Source organism: Rutidosis leptorrhynchoides, chromosome 2 (genome assembly GCF_046630445.1).
Source record: "Rutidosis leptorrhynchoides isolate AG116_Rl617_1_P2 chromosome 2, CSIRO_AGI_Rlap_v1, whole genome shotgun sequence".
NCBI classification, from domain to species: Eukaryota; Viridiplantae; Streptophyta; class Magnoliopsida; order Asterales; family Asteraceae; genus Rutidosis; species Rutidosis leptorrhynchoides.
Window position 1 is genome coordinate 281804235 of NC_092334.1, and position 12283 is coordinate 281816517.

The following is a 12283-nucleotide window of genomic DNA, read 5'->3' on the forward strand; positions in this document are numbered from 1 at the left end:
ATATGTACCTAGTAAGACGTTGTTATAACGATAATCGTTATATATATCGTTTTCGAGTTTCTTAAATTAATAGTCTCATTTTTATGTATATAACTCATTGTTAAAATACCTAATGAGATACATACTTATAATAAAATCATGTTAACTATATATATAACCATATATATGTCATCGTATAGTTTTTACAAGTTTTAACGTTCGTGAATCACCGGTCAACTTGGGTGGTCAATTGTCTATATGAAACCTATTTCAATTAATCAAGTCTTAACAAGTTTGATTGCTTAACATGTTGGAAACACTTAATCATGTAAATAACAATTTCATTTAATATATATAAACATGGAAAAGTTCGGGTCACTACAAAGCGTCACTATATTTCACTAATTCATACTTCCACTTCAATATCACCCCAAAAGGTCAGGACACGTGATCAAACATAGATAGTTGACGTGAGAATGTTGAGTCATGAGTGACATCCCTTCATGTGAGTCAAAGAATACTTTGAATCACAATGGCGAAGTCAGGTCACGATATGTATGGATATGATAACAATCACATACTAACCGATCCTTTAGAGTCGCGATCAGGCAAGATGATAGGGTTTTGGCTTGATATCCTTAGGAAAGGTTACAGAATATCAACAGAGTTAAAAGCGGGAAGTAAGATGAAATAGCAGTATAAAGATTAAAGGAAAGCGCTTAAAACTAAGGCAGGAAAGGTTATAGTCCTAAAGATTACTAAGGCACCTAACTAACACATAAGGCACACATAAAATGCAATTCTGGTTCTCTATAACAACCTGGCACTAATACCACTCTATCATACCCCCAAATAGGGCCGGGGAAATATGACTTCACAATATCACAACACAAGTATGTATAAACGAGAACGACTCTAAATGATACGTTTTAACAAAGTTTGATTTGCAGCGGAAACATAATAATGTGTTACATAATGAAACTCATATGTAAATAACAAATGATAAGTCTAATATGTGGACTCCAATGCAACAGCTAACTAAGCATCATAGGGCAGCATACAAGCTAATCTTCACCTGAGACAAACATGCTTAAAATGTCAACATAAAGGTTGAGTGAACGTCATAGGTTTAACAATCATAATAAGTTTTAGACCACAAGATTTAATTCAAAATATCAAAATATTCAATATGCCATGAGTTATAATATCGAACTAAACATTAACCCCTGACACTGTACGGGTGTCGGCAATCATTATTATGTACCCCCTAAACGATCACGCCAATGGGTAGAGACGTCACTCTCAATAGGCCTACTCACAATAACTAAGCTTGCAAAATTTCAATTCCAGCAATTAACGATATTATGGCGAGGATTTGCATGTAACAATAGATACATGTTTAACAAAAGTCTCACGAAATTGCATATCAAATAGTTTAGGTACTTGTGTCTAAATTGTAAATCATTTAAAAGCAAGCATGTGTCTCACCCCAAAGTTTATAAAACAGTTAAGAAATAGTAGAAAGAGGGGCTATGAAGTTCACCTTAGTAGCAAGTAAGTAATTCCACGCAAGTAGTATGAACGGAGTGTGTAATGGGAGATCTCAACCTAGAGATAACGTTTAATTAATTAATGTCTAACAGACATAAAGTTTGTTTATTAATATAGCAAACTATATTAAAAGTGACGGTTTTCGAGAAAAGTTCCTATTTCTCAAAAGTATCTATTTTTGGAAACTTACTATTTATGGAAAGCTTCCACTTATAGTAAGTGTCTAGTTTAAGAATGTTCGGGTTATAATTCTTAACAAAGATGTTGTACAATCTCGTCCAAACTTCGTTGCTAACATGCAAGTCACTCGAATGATCTATTGTTACCGAAAGCCCAGGACTCTTGACCAGAATCTAAGTCTTGGCATTCGAGATCCACAAGCGATTCCCATAAGGCAACAAGGATCACCCTAGGCCACATGTAGCGGTGATGTATGTAGTCTTTGTACGCTATCTTTAATTATAACCTTCACGTTATAGGTGTATACACATAACAAGTTATTAATATACTTATTAATTATATATATATATATATATATATATATATATATATATATATATATAGTGTATAAGTTATAATAATAATAGTAGTATTATTCTTTAATTAATCAACTATTATTTAATCTTATCATTATATGTTACATATATAAATATACACCTATGTGATACATACATATATATATTCTTTATTTATTTGCATACATATATATGTTTATAGCTATGTGATATATATATATATATATATGTATAATATATGTAAGTGTTATATATACATTAATGTAAAGGTGGTACATATATATACATACAACTACTTTACATTTTTATATTTACTAATCTTATATACTTACACAATACATACTCATACATACATACACACTTACATATACATACATATATACACATATATATACATGTATGTATATATTTACATATATACACACATATCCTACAATGTATACATGCACATAGTACGTATGCATGCATGCATGCATGTACATCATGATCATTACAACTTATTAATCTATAAAACCATAACTTTTTATCATAATCATAACCTAATACATTAATCATCATCACATAAAATCATAACCTTTTTATTATATTCAAGTCCATAAATCATATTACTTAATCGTTTTCATTAGCCCTAATCTTTTTAACCATAATCTACTCATATTCATAATCTATCTCATAATCATATATAATCAACCTTAACTTATTAATCATAATACTTTTAATCTAATCATGCTCAATCTTATTACTAATAACTATAGTCTTTTATCATACTCATCTTACTCATAATCATTAAACTAATTTCATGACTTATTCATAATTATAACCATATTAACCATAAATTTAAATTTAACAATCTTAACCTTATTACTAATAATCATTATCATTATTCTTTCCTAATTCATTAATCATTATTCATACATGATTCACTTTTATTAATTCATAATACTTAACATACTACTTAAAGTAACTTAAGAGATTAAAAGCAAAATTGAACTAGGGTTTTTGGTATACCTTTAGAGGTTAAGATCAAGAGGAATTTGATGAATGAAGACTAAAACAAACGTAGTAAACCAACAGCAACAATCTTGACCCAATTGGGTCTGTTTAGGCTCGATGGGAAGACAACAACACATCAGCAACAATAGACCAACTTGAGTCTGTTTTGGGTCACGAATACAGCAAGAAATAGACAGCAAACTTCAGCAGGATGATAGCAGGTTAATGGGCTGTTGTGGTGTTAAAAACAGAAGAAAAAGGCTGTAGAAGATGGTGAATCACAGCTGCAATACAACAGCCTGTTGGGCTCAAAAAAGGCAGCAGATAAACAGTAGGTTTAGCGACTACAGGAGCTGTTATGGATGGAGTTTTAATCGATGCAGGTTGTAGGTTTAGGAGGGCTGTTGAGGGTTGTTTTGGTATTCGATGGTGATGAGAACCAAGCTGCAGAAGGTATCGACTTGCAGCAGGTTTTTGGAGAGGGTTTTTAGTCGACAAAATAGAGGAGGGAAAAGCTGGATAACCCAGTCGACTAATGCAGCAATTTAGGAAGGAATTTGTGATTATCTTGTGGTGAAAATTATAGGAATACTTGAACCCTTTTTATAGATAAACTTAGTTTCCTAATCACACTCATATTGCTTGGAGATCAAGGTTTAAGAGTTAGAGTTTGGCTAGGAGAGGTTCCTTTGTGATCAAGTTTATTTCAATTTTTTTATAATCCAACCCACTATCATATACATATTATTTATATATTTTTTTTCTGAAATTTACATAATTATTTATATTATTTTCTTTTTACTAATTATAGATATCATTTCATTTATTATTTTGGTCCCATAAATTTAATTATCTTCATTTGTTTCCAAACATATCATAGTTTATATAGTTGATACATTTATTATATATTTTTATTGTAAATATATTATTTATACATTTTATTTTGATCATAATAATAACATTAATAATAATAATAGTTATTAGGGTTTGGGTTTATTATTTAATATTAGATGGTATTAGGGTTTAGTATTTAATGTATAGGGTTTGGTTTAGGGTTTTAAATAATATTAGAGTTTTAGTATTAATTACTCCATTTACTGTATCAGGATAACAACCTTAGTACCAATTCACAGAATATGACAATGAAACCCTAAGGGCAATTTAGTAAATTCAGAATGCAAATGTGAGGGTTGTTATATATTACAGGGCTATTGGCTGGAGGAACAAGCTTATAGGATCTTCGTGAGTGAAGATAAACTCAAAAACGTGCCAGTAGCTGAAAGGTTCAAACCAATCGGGTGTTATGATTTTCTTAATGGCAAGGACAAGTTGATAATGTACCGTTATCAAAGGTGGGTTTATTGTCATAGAAGACCAGAAAGAGAATCCGATTATTGTCATAAATAGTGTGTTCTGCAGTTCATTGTCTAAGAGAGTGTTTACCCCATTTTTTAGAGTGATTCGTTCAAACGACCAAGAGTACACGTTCTCGGAGTATGATCTGATTGAACTCAATCTGGTTGATGTGTTATTCCTATACAATTGGTTGAGGGACAAAATAAGAAAGACTTGGGTTATCGAAACAACAATACAAAGGGTGAGAAGGTTCATGAAAGACAGAATTAAACTTTCCTCTCAATATGATCTTCAGCTAGGTGTCGAATCAATTCGAAAGAAGAACCTGCTCTCTGCGCCTAATCAAACCATCGACACTCTGGATTTGTCTCAATTCAAGATATGCTATTGCTTGGACACCCCTGAAGAAGGCTTCTTCTTTCGCAACATAATCAAAAAGCCCATATTAATTCACAAATCTGAGCTGCCAAAATACTCAGATGGAACCCTCAAGCCTGCTCTAAAGTTCTTCGACATTTGCGAACAGAGAACATAGGGAACTATTAAAAGCTGATGACGAATGAGATGGCAAATCACATCAATGAACTTCTTGAATTCAGGCTATACATGAGGCAATTTGATACTTCATTGGGGATTAATAGGAAGAAGAACTACTTCACAGGTTCTCAATATATACCACGATTTGAATACAAAATCACCAGTCTCAAACAGTTCATCCTTCCAAACACTATGAAAGGAAATACATACAAGGAAGTGACGTGATTAAGGCGATGAAAGCTGAGGAAGAAGCAAAGAAGAAGGCCTCAGAAGGTGCAAGCCAAAGCTAATGATTGGGAAGTGATATTTTTTGAAAAACCGCACGCCAAGGGGGAGATTGTTAACATATGTTTATGTAATAGATTAGTGGCATACAGTTTTATCTTTACTATGTAATGTATTTATTGTTTTACCATGGTGACAATGTAACTTTTGTAATTAGGGAGGTTGTCATATATAAACAACCTCCCCTCAACTATTGTAACTAGTTATCCATTTTGCACCTACAAACCCTATCTTATTCTCTCAAGTGTTCTTGCATAACTAATACCTCTAACCCACTAATCAACATACAAACCGGTCGATCTAGGCTTCTTTAGGGACTAACAAAAATTGTATTTAATAGTCACTTTTAATGAAATATTAATTTATGTCTTTTTTATATTTAATATGTTTTTTATTTAGTGTATTGATCAATCCTAAATTAGATGCTAAGATCTAATTTAGGAGTTGAGTGCAATGAGGGGTGGATGGTGGTGTTGATAATGTTTTTGGGATCTTATGATCGTCTTTCACTTAGATTCAAGTGATCAATCACCATGTCCCAGTATTGATCATATTACCTTGGTTTGATTATGATTAAGGCTTGGGCGTATTTACAAGCGAACCATAAAAACCTTAGCAATTGCACAGAATCAACAACCTAAAATGAGAGTCCAATCTCCGTATTTATAGGTTTCGGATTTCCGCGGAGCTAACACACGCGCAGCACCGACATACCCGCAGTAATTGTGGGGGACACTCTGGCAGATATTCTTTGCGCATTGTTCCGTAGAGTTTAAACACCGCGCATAATTGCTTGTTCACTTCTGCGGTTCTGTTTGCTTTTGCACTTGAGTTGCCTTTTGCACTTAAAATATACATATATATATTCCTATATATATGATCAAGTCCCCCCAATTTATTGTGTTATATTTACGCAGAAAATATAGCATAATAAACTCTAAAAAATGTAATTTAAAATGCTCTTCCCAATCGGTCCGCAAAATTTTATTCCATTACGCATAAGCCATATTATATTACGTCTGACAAACTGTGCTTGTCCCATCAGGATTTCCCAATGGCTCTTTTCTAGCCGTTGATAGAATGCTGCTATATTATAGCCGTTGATTATAATCATTGCGAATAACTTTGACTCCTTCAATTACCTCTATAAATAGGATCGATTGTAATTCAATTTTCACTTTACTCATTTGCATTCACCCATCTTTCTATTAAAGCATTAATCATGCAGATCAACACTCGCAACTTTTTGACGATTATCATTCGCTTTCTTCCTTCATTATCTCCTTTGTCACTTTGAATTTAAATACTTTATTCATTCAATATGGCATCTCCATCTACTCCTCAGTCTTCTTCCGCAGTTTCTGTGGATAAGTTTTCATTATACATGACTGATGAGAAGATTGAGCAATTAAAAATCAACTATCCATTATTGGATCAGTTTATGCCCATTGCTCCTGCTCAAAATGAGAGATTTAACAATCATCCCGCAGGGATGATTGCAGTTTATGAAACATCTATGTATCAAGGAAATCTAAGATTTCCTCTAACTGATTTCTTCTTGGGCGTCTGCGATTCGTACGACATCGCCATCGCCCAATTACATCCATACGCTATTGCCAAAATCATTTTATTTGAAATGTATTGCAGGGCGATCAACAAACAACCCTTAATTGATGTGTTCCGCAATTTTAACACCATCATACCATCCGATCGCGGATGGTTTACATTCAAGTCACGCTGTGGAGTTATTAAAACTCCCAAAGCGTCAATTGGGAACTGGCGCAGATCATTCTTTTTCATTAAGGGTGAAGCAATACGTGATTATAAGAATTTGCTTTGCTGGACAATGGAGCTTAATCAGAGCGCGCATGAACGCAATGATCTTGATGATATCGGCCAAGAGCTATTGGCTGAAGTTAAAAATGTTCACTTGGTAATTCAATGTTACTCTCCACGATGCAACCAATAGAGGTATATATATATATATATCCACATATTTACAAGCAATGGTTTGTGAATCGTTGGAATCTGGTCAAGGTTAAATGAATGTATGAACACATTTTAAGATTTTTAAGATTCAACTTAACAGACTTTGCTTAAAATATTACATCGTATCGAGAGTTTGATTTAAAATAAGTCAAAATTTTCCGGGTCGTAGGTATATATATATATATATATATATATATATATATATATATATATATATATATATATATATATATCCACATATTTACAAGCTGGTTCGTGAATCGTTGGAATCTGGTCAATGTTAAATGAATGTATGAACACATTTTAAGATTTTTAAGATTCAACTTAACAGACTTTGCTTAAAATATTACATCGTATCGAGAGTTTGATTTAAAATAAGTCGAAATTTTCCGGGTCGTAGGTATATATATATATATATATATATATATATATATATATATATATATATATATATATATATATATATATATATATATATATATATATCCACATATTTACAAGCAATGGTTCGTGAATCGTTGGAATCTGGTCAAGGTTAAATGAATGTATGAACACATTTTAAGATTTTTAAGATTCAACTTAACAGACTTTGCTTAAAATATTACATCGTATCGAGAGTTTGATTTAAAATAAGTCGAAATTTTCCGGGTCGTGACATATACCTCTATTGGTTGCATCGTGGAGAGTAACATTGTAATTACTCCATGGCCAATATATAGATACTCGCCCTAAATACAGTGGAATATGGCTGTATGAAATTTGATATGAATAAGCTATTATATTATTATTATTTATCCTTTATTATTACTAGTTTATTTATCAATAATATTAATATTATTAGTAATATTAGTATTAGTAATAATATAGTTATAATTATTAATTATTAAAATTACGAACTTTACACAGATAAATATAAACAGATATATAAATATACAATTATATATATAAAAAAAAATATATACAAATATATATATATATAAAAAAGAAATACAGATATATGTAAATATATTAAATAAATTCTAGAAAAAGTACGAGTTGTTGAACAACTACCCATTAAACTGTTTATCAATTTGTTTTTGTCTTCAATCTGATACACATTAACATCAAACGTACTATTTGATTCTCAATCACATTCCACCTTTATATATTTTATTTATTTCTGGTACTAAACGAATCTGTGAATGGCGATTTAATCTGAACTATAAAACAAACACAAACAATTATTAATGCGGTAGTAGTCTGTATACAATTATATCATTCACATGATTTACTGTAACTAATGGAATATTACTATAGTCTAACTAAAATCTTATTTATATGCATATTATATTATATTATATGATACATGATAATAGAAATATATATCCATCTTCTTGAACTCTCACCACTCGCCATCTCTCTCCTTCATATATCCCTATCTTCTTCCCTTCTGTTTCAAGCTCGATCACCAATCCTTTTCCTTGAATCTGTCGACCAATAGCCATAATCACTTTCATCTTCTCCTCAACCGTAGTCACCTTAACAACACTCAAAAACTATCAAACCCATCATTTTTTTTGATCGATTTCTTGCTATTGTTTTGCTAATACCAATTTCTAGATTTATTCTCAAACTAGTGCTTGATTTAAACCCAACAGCCACCACTTTGTGCACCCATAAACCACCTCCATTAAAATCAACACCGGCCACCATCATTACGACTACCATGATAACCACCATCAACCATAATCCATCGTTACCAAGAACCACCACCAACATCCCCTTTATTATTTTCTTTTCGTTTTTATGTTTTGAATATAATCGAACACCATCACGAGCAATGAACCAAACCACCTCAAACATCATCTCCATTTATTTTTCTCTTCTCTCTCTCTCTCTCTATGTCTCACACTCATATCTCTACAACTGGAACAAACAACCACCATGCTCGAACCACCTTTACACCGCCACCTTCTATCACACAAACCACCACCTGCAACTCCTAATGGCTGCTGCTATAGGTATGTTTTTGTTACTTCTACCACCTACGATCACGATCATCACCAACCCAAAACTGTGCTGTACCTGCTCGTTCTAATTACTATTCGAAAGAAGATGATGAAAAGATGATACAATAACGATAGTGATGATAAATAATGAAGAGGACTTTAAAGCTGTAAACAGGTTAATGATTAGGACGTTAAAAAAAAGATAAAGTGATAGCAATAGGTGGCGGCTACCTTTACACGTTTGGTTATGTTAAAAATAAAAGGGACCGTAAACCTTGTTTAATGGTAGATGGACTCATGATTTTATTTCATTAGGCTTATAGGATAATTGTTATTGGGCTGTAAATTCAGCCTTGTATGTTGGGCCATGTTCATCGCATGCATCATAAGCAAACTTTTAAATCGTTTCTGTTGAGGGTTAATGATGTATGATGGGTCGTAACATTCAAATGCATGAGAGTATTGGGTTTCATTAAAGATTGCATTTTGTTAAGTGGGCCGTGACATTACTTCTTGTTAGACTGTAATGAGAAGTGAGGATGATAAGTATATTGATGTTAGACGATGGACAAATGGTGATTATCGAATAATGTAAGTGATGGTATTCGATTAGGATTAGAAGACAATGACGATGGCGAGTCATGAATGGTGATGATATATGATGATAATAATAGGAAAACAAAGATACGAATTATCATGGTGATGATGCTATAAGAATGATGATGAATGATAGTATTAGTTAAAAATAATGATGGAAATATGAACTAGATGGTAAACGTTCCATACGGGTTAAGTAACAAAAAGGATGCGAGTTATTACAATAAATAACGGGCAGATCATTTGTATGGGAGTATGTTCGGGTTAGCGGGATGTCGCGGGTTCAAACCCGGACTTGAGCAATTTTTTTAAGAGCTACTTCTTTGAGGTAGTTTACTTATCACTCATTATTATTATTATCATTAATATAAATTACATTAATATCATTCTTATTATGATTAAAATAAGTATTAGTATTATTATTATCAATATTATCATTATTAAGAACATAAACATTATTTTGGTTGTTAAAATCGTCATTTTTAGTAAAAATTTTATTAACGGTATTAATATTAATTTTTATTATTATTATTATTATTATTATTATTATTATTATTATTATTATTAATATTATTATTATTATTATTATTATTATTATTATTATTATCATTATTATTATTATTATTATTATTATTTTTATTATTATCATAAGTACTAGTATTATTATTAGTAGTATTATTATCATTATAGATATTAAAATAAATATTAGTATTATTATTATTTGTAAAACCATTATTCTTATAGTTATTATTATTAGTAGTATTATCATTATGATCAAAAACAACTTTTATTACTATTATTGATATTATGTTACCAAATAAATATTTCGTATATAAAATATATTTTTAATAATATTACATATAAGTAAGTATTTATCACATTAGCATTTTTATATAGATATTCATATATAACAAATTAATTATTTTTAATATAATATTAACCAAATGTATATTAATATAACTATATAAATATTAGTCATTATAAATGTATACACACAAATTAAATATATAATATAAGTTATAATATATGAAATTGTTTAATTACGATTATAGGTATTAATATATATATGAATGATATAGGTTCGTGAATCCGAGGCCAACCCTACACTTGTTCAATGATGTTATATGTATTTTTACTACAAAATACAATAGGTGAGTTTCATTTGCTCCCTTTTTAATTGCTTTTGCAATATATATTTTTGGCCTGAGAATACATGCGCTGCTTTTATAAATATTTACGAAATAGACACAAGTACTTAAAAATATATTCTACGTTGAGTTGTACCACTGGCATATTTCCCTGTAGCTTGGTAACTACTATTTACATGGGTATTGTAAACGCGAATCCTGTTGATAGATCTATCGGGCCAGACAACCCCAATCGGACTGGACGACCAGTATTCAACGGTTGCACAGTACTTCGTTTGGTGAGTACACTTGGTACAGTGTAGTGAGATTTCATAATAAAGGGAATATGCGACGTTGATTAATATTTAAGTATGGTTACCAAGTGCTCAACTACTTAGAATGCTTTACATACACTTGCGAGTGTATTATGTTTATGATTAAGAAATCTTGTGGTCTATTAAGATATTGAAATGATTGTTATGATAAACCTATGAACTCACCAACCTTTTGGTTGACACTTTAAGCATGTTTATTCTCAGGTACGAATTAAGTCTTCCGCTGTGCATTTGCTCATTTTAAGGATGTTACTTGGAGTCGATCATCGCAATGGGACCAAATGTTGATGACTTCGTCCAGGTGAATTAGGACGGGGTCTTTACAGTATAATATTATGGCATTTACTTTGCACAGCCCTTATGAAATTTTATGCGCATTATATATGAATTCATTTTACTTTTTTGCAGAGATCTTCCTTTCTGATCTGATGGTATTAGAGGATGTATCTCAATGCAAAGCCATCTGTCGCCTTAAATAGGGCAGCAGCACGACAGTAGCTGTTGAAGAACCAGTGCTAAACTCAGCAACTATTGTGGAAGGCAAACGAAAGGGCAGCAGCACAAGTACCTCGTCTATTCAAGAAAGTAGGCACAAACTTCTTCGAATCACCCCTATTGCGGAGGAAATTTCTGGTAAAGGCAAAGATAAAGGTACATTTCTTTTTTGCGCCATAAATGCATGCTATTATATTTTATATTTTTTATGTATATAAATTTATGTTATTCGTTATATTGCAGGAGATCCTGTTGATCTAACAGCAGACACAGAAGAAACTGTAGAAGAACCATTTATTAGCCACGGTCTTCCAGAGGAGGAATTCAGTGATCCACAAATTTAAAACATCTTTTCTTCACCATTTAACCCCATCAAATCAATTCACATTGATAATTTCATGGCGAGTTTAAATGTGAGCGATGATGCAGCTGCAGATCAGCTTAAACTTCTACAAGATGCAACAACGCAGGATATCCAAAATGAATATCAAAGACTTACCAATGTTGCTGCAAAAAAAATACAAATATTCAAAATT